Source organism: Mauremys mutica, chromosome 5 (assembly GCF_020497125.1).
Source record: "Mauremys mutica isolate MM-2020 ecotype Southern chromosome 5, ASM2049712v1, whole genome shotgun sequence".
NCBI classification, from domain to species: domain Eukaryota; kingdom Metazoa; phylum Chordata; order Testudines; family Geoemydidae; genus Mauremys; species Mauremys mutica.
In genome coordinates, this window is record NC_059076.1 from 35,166,486 (window position 1) to 35,172,485 (window position 6,000).

Below are 6,000 nucleotides of genomic sequence, written 5' to 3' on the forward strand. Positions count from 1 at the left end.
GTAAACATTGGGGCTGGGAGGGAGGAGAGAGGGAATTTTCCTATGCCTTTATGATATCCTTGCTATAAAATGTATCCCTAAACCAAAAAAATTAATTATCACCCACTATTGTGAGCGCTGTTGCACTGCAGTCATCAGTCCCCCATAGCATGTCAGGTACCACTCCTAGGCAAGTGCTGTAGAGCTTTCAGCTGCTAGACAGGCACCTGGCAAGCTCCAAACAGAACTCCTCCCGGTGCCTCCAGCTACCACTCAAAGGTCCCTAAGCACCCTGCTCCTGCCAGGGCCCCAAGCACCCTCCTTGAGCTGCCACCCTGCTCCCGCCCGGGCCCCAAGCACCCTCCTCGAGCTGCCACCCTGCTCCTGCCAGGGCCCCAAGCACCCTCCTTGAGCTGCCACCCTGCTCCCGCCCGGGCCCCAAGCACCCTCCTCGAGCTGCCACCCTGCTCCTGCCAGGACCCCAGGCACCCGCCTCCCCCCAGCTGCCACCCTGCTCCCGGCCGGGCCCCAAGCACCCTCCTCGAGCTGCCACCCTGCTCCCGCCCGGGCCACAAGCACCCTCCTCGAGCTGCCACCCTGCTCCCGCCCGGGCCACAAGCACCCTCCTCAAGCTGCCACCCTGCTCCTGCCAGGGCCCCAAGCACCCTCCTCGAGCTGCCACCCTGCTCCCGCCTGGGCCCCAAGCACCCTCCTCGAGCTGCCACCCTGCTCCCGCCTGGGCCCCAAGCACCCTCCTCGAGCTGCCTCCCTGCTCCCGCCCAGGCCACAAGCACCCTCCTTGAGCTGCCACCCTGCTCCCGCCCGGGCCCCAAGCACCCTCCTCGAGCTGCCTCCCTGCTCCTGCCAGGGCCCCAAGCACCCGCCTGCCGCCAGCTGCCACCCTGCTCCCGCTAGGGCCCCAGGCACCCCCTCCCTGTCCTCCCTCCTCACCAACTGCCTTCCAACTGCCATGGCAATTTCTCCTCCTGGTGACCTGTATCCCTGCTGAGCAGGAGGAAAAGAGCAGCAGCATATTCACCCCCAGCAGATTCACCACACTGTGCTGGGACACTCAGGCTCAGCCAGTCCATTACAGTTTAGAGCCTGATCCACAGCTGGAATCACTTGCATTGACTTCAGTAGGCTCTGGCCATTAGTCCCTATTTGGTGACAACTCAGGGCTTCAGATAAAACTGGTTTAAAAAACCTAACTACTCTTAAGCCGTTTCAACATTGCAAAAGACGTTTGCTGACCACAGGTGTCAGCAATAGGTGCAACTGAACCAGTGCTGAACACTGCATAGGTGCAAGTCTACACAAGGACACACTGTATCACTTCAGAAAGGGTGATTTAAAAACTAGGGCTGAGATCTGTGCTGAACCTCCACAAGGCACAGCACAGTGTGGCACAGCTCAGGAGAAGAGGTAGCAAAGGTGGATTTATGTCACCTTTGCACTCATCTGATTCAGGCTGCTCTGGGGACCAAAACAGTCCCCAGCATAAAGCAAAGCAGCCAGGAGCTTCTCTAAATTATCCACCTTCCCCCTGCTGCCTGTGGGCTGCTCCGCAGCAGTGAAGAATCTCCGCAGCTACACATGTTTTGGGTAAAAAGGGAATTCTCATGACAACTCCCCACCCCATGCCAGGACTTGCAAGGATGCCTGTGCTGGCTAAGGGGCTTTCGTCGTATTTTACAGGAGTAATGGTAGCAGATAGAATCCCTCCCTAAGTCTTTATCACAGTGAAGATAAACCCTTAGTTGCCCTGATGGGAGCAAAAGCGTAATTGACAAAATGGAGGGACACATGCACCCACAGCAGCAGCTTGGAAAAATGTCACCATATTGATGCTGTTGTAACTGTTGAGAATGCTATTTATTATAGAAAATATTATAGAAAAATAGACTAATCAGGTTCTCCAAAACTTGAAATTGAGCCCTCACAGTTGTGAAGAAAAGCTTGGAAATGTGACCCCAGTGTACCCAAAAGGCTCAAGAACCAGATCTCCAAATTCATGATTTTCGTTAAAATCTCATGATTTTTAGTGTGAGAGTTAGCCCTGATGGGATCTTTTAAAGCAGTGCTTCTCAAAGTTGGGCCACCGCTTGTTCAGGGAAAGCCCTTGGCGGTCCGGGCCGGTTTGTTTACCTGCCACATCCGCAGGTTTGGCCCATTGTGGCTCCCACTGGCCGTGGTTCACTGCTCCAGGCCAATTGGGGCTGCGGGAAGGGCGGCCAGCACATCCTTCAGCCCGCGCCACTTCCCGCAGCCCCCATTGGCCTGGGACAGCGAACTGCGGCCAGTGGGAGCCGAACCTGCGGACGCGGCAGGTAAACAAACCGGCCTGGACCACCAGGGGCTTTCCCTGAACAAGTGATGGACCGGCTTTGAGAAGCACTGTTCTAAAGCACATAGTTACCACAGATTCCATAGCATTAATGAGTGAGAGGTGATAAACCTCTGCTTTGAACAGGATGGAGGTGTTAAATCTCTGTCTGTACATCTGAGTGTATAGTAGGAAGGCCAAAACCTCTTGACCCTTCTAATTAATTGTGATGGTTTCAGTATTGAGTCAGGCCCACCAGTTGTCCCAACAGTGCAGTTACCCCTTTAATCATCTGTTCTTTAGAAAAACAAGTTCCCTTCAGAGATCTGTTTGCTGGAAGCATAGCCCATGGATCTGGTCTTCACCGGAGGCCATTTCCCCACTAATTGGGTGAAACAGCTCTTCTCTGAGCTACCAGTAAACTACTGTCTCTGTGAGCATCCCATTCAGCTCTTAGTTGGCTTCATGGTTCTTCAGGGCAACTTTCTCTAACACCCTGACCCTGAAGATTCATCTCTGTACTGGCCTCCATGTGCTTGATGTCCTAGATTGTTGGTCTTGTCACTGAATGCTGGTCATGGAATCATAGAAATGTAAGGATGGAAGTCATCAAGTCCATCCCCCTGCTCTGAGGGTGGACCAAGTATATCTAGTTCATCCCTGACAGGTGTTTGTCCAACCGGTTCTTAAAAGCCTGCAGTGATGGGGATTCCACAACCTTCCCGGAAAACCTATTCTAGAAATTAATTACCCTTTAATCTAGACAGATTTTCCTAATATTTAACCTAAATCTCCGTTGCTGTAGGTCAAGTCCATTACATCCTGTCCTAACTTCAGTGGAGAACAATTGATCACTATCCTCTTTATAACAGACCTTAACTTATTTGAAGACTATTATCAGGTCCTCCTTCTTTTCCCAAGACAGAACATGCCCAGTTTTTTTAACCTTTCCTCATGGGTCAGGTTTTCTAAACCTTTTATCATTTTTGTGGCTCTCCTCTGGGCTTTCGCTCTCTTTCACTCTTTGCACAACCTTGGACTTAATCATTACTCAAGAGTGGAATTTGTTCGGATATTTTCAAAGCATTTTAAATCTGAATGGAGAAGGCACTTCAAACATGTATTATACACTCTGGAGTATCATTAATAGGAAAGCTCCAGTGTGACTTCAAGATTTGAGGAAATAGCATCTGGATGCACCACAGGAAACTGCCAAACATCTAATGCTCTAATGGGGCCCTGACAAATTAATGGGCTGGAAGTTATGGCTGTAGGTCAGAAGGAGGGAAGCTGTAGTGAGGTCATGGGTGACTTATCTGAATCTGAAGAAGGTTTAGATTCTATGGGATGCACATAGTTTTGGGCTGGTTATTTTACTTCAACAAGGAGTTGTTTATCCCATTTTCTAGTCCAATGAGAAATGCTGATTCCCTGGGCCACCTTGGGGAAAGACCATGACCTTTCTGTACTTCAGCCTACGCTACTGTAAATTTAACCAAGCAGCAAGCCACTGAAAACCAAATGCTGAATCTGAGCTAATTACGTTTAAAAAACTCATCTGTATTGTTTGAAAGGGAAATTGGGGGGGTCAGGGTAGGTGGGTAGGAAAGCATATGAAGAAAAGCTTGTCTGTACCTTACACATTGGACGAAGTGTTCCTCTTTGTGAAAGCATGACCCTTGCTATGCTGCCAATGGTCACCATGACTTTGGATATCTGGTGAGTTAGTACTTGTCATCTGAGTTAGTACCTGTCAAACCAGATAAAGATGCCTTTATAATCTTAGTCTGGTTTAGATTTCTACCCTCAACTGCCCCCTCCCCAATGTTTGAAAGAAGACTACATGTAATTTGCTTATTTTGGCTTGCTTGTCCCCCTTTTCTACTTTTCTGCCCCCTATTTTTTGACAGGAAACCCCTTCCCCGCTTACTTACATCTCTGGGAAATGTCCCAAGAGGTACTAAATTCTCAGAGGACGAATGCATTCCCTGAGCCAAGAGAGATCCATTAAAGTGTGCTTCTAAAACTTTAAATTACACAGAAAATTATGGAGGACACAGTCATATGTCAGATCAGAATAATGCTTTATTGGCTGCTGTGTAAATAGACCCAGACTGGTGCTTGATGTGGTTTCCCACACTAATTGCACTAGGCACTCATCTGTTGTAATTTTCACTGACTGTGTGCATCTGCTGACCTAACTACAGGTTCTAGGAAAATCCCTCTGTTCATTTTTAGCTCTTTATAAAACCAAAAAAGGTTAGAATAAAGAGTCACAGTAGCCATAAAACAACCTTAAAAACAATACTTGGTAACTTCATAAGACTATATAAAGTGACCATATGTCTTGTTTTATCTAGGACAGTCCTATTTTTTCAGGATTTTGTCCCAGAATTTGGAGCAAGTCTCCCATTCTATGCTCAGCAGCTCCCTTTGTTCTTCTTCCATAACACAGGTTACTGCTGTGGGCTCTTGGAAGCCGCATGGGGAGATTCTCCTCAACACAGAGCCTGATCCTGCCTATAAGACAAGTATCACCCCTTTGTCTACCCACCCTGTACCCTGAGTGACACATGACCTATGCTTTTTATCTGGAGAATTTTATTCACTTTATATTGATAAGGGAGTCTGGCCAGCTTATTCCAATGAAGTAGATTGTACTGTGGTAATATTTTTACATGTACTATAGCACCCTTTATCTCAAAGCACTTTACAAATTATGCCCCCAGTTCATCCCTCTGTTGATCCACACCTGGAGGACTCCTTTCTTGTCTGGATTTCTGAATTTTCACAGAGTAGCTGTGGAGTGCTGACTCTATGGCCCCATCTTCCCGTTCCGTGTCTCGGAGCAGATGTCCTCTACCCACACCCCAGGATGTCCCCAGGCTCTGTGAATGGCTGGGAGCAGGAAGGATAGGACAGGAGGAGATACCACTATGTGTACAATTTCCATGCAGAAATCTAGGCAAAAAGTTACTTCAACTCAGAGTTGTATTGCCTTCCTCTTGGTCCCCTCTGCAGCTGTCACTGAGGAGATTTCAGGGACCAAAGTGGACAAATGCCCAGCATCTTTGGTGCACGGAGATAAATCACACCCTAATTTGATAACTGTTTATATATATAGAGAGATCCATAATGATTAGTGCTGATATCACAAAAGACTACATAAAGAGTGTTTTGTTAAAGAGAGAGTTAAATGAAAGGAGGGTGAAAGGGAGGGAGGTGTTTTAGTGCATAAGGAAAGGGATATTGTTCCAGGCACACAAATCAGCATGAAATGTGAGTGGAAGAAAGATGTGAGGTAATTTTATAATATCATGCAGTTTAACCAGATCAAAGGTGTTAGACACAGATGCTCGGTATCACAGGGAGAGAAACTGTACCCAGTATAAACAGTGGCTAGTGGCTAGCCAGCTGTTCAAAATAAACTCTTAAAAGCAAGATCAGCCTCAAGCCAAGTAAGGAAAAATGTCCCCAAACTACCAAACCATAGGACAAGAAATCAGTAAGAGTAGGAACAAATAAAATCAAAACAGTGAATTTTATATGAAAACACTGTACCTGAATCAAGCAATTTAAAACATTAAGAGAGGGGAAAATAATATTTAACAGCAAGCAGAAATGAAATAATTGATTTGGAGAGAACTTCATGCCCAGCTCTCATGTTTTGAGTTACCTTGATTAGAGGAATTTGG

The 6,000-nt window shown here is 47.3% G+C and overlaps 1 protein-coding gene across 2 annotated transcripts in view; it reads right to left on the reverse strand.

The window, feature by feature from the left end:
* The window catches only part of SGMS2 (sphingomyelin synthase 2), an 84,617-nt gene extending 83,623 nt beyond the window's left edge, over nt 1–994 (reverse strand). The window contains exon 1 of one of the 2 annotated variants that reach the window (XM_045019825.1): nt 931–994. The gene's annotated coding sequence lies outside the window, so the exon portion shown is untranslated. The remainder of the gene's footprint in view (nt 1–930) is intronic. The other variant, XM_045019817.1, reaches the window with a different exon arrangement.
* Nucleotides 995–6,000: the final 5,006 nt, after the last annotated feature.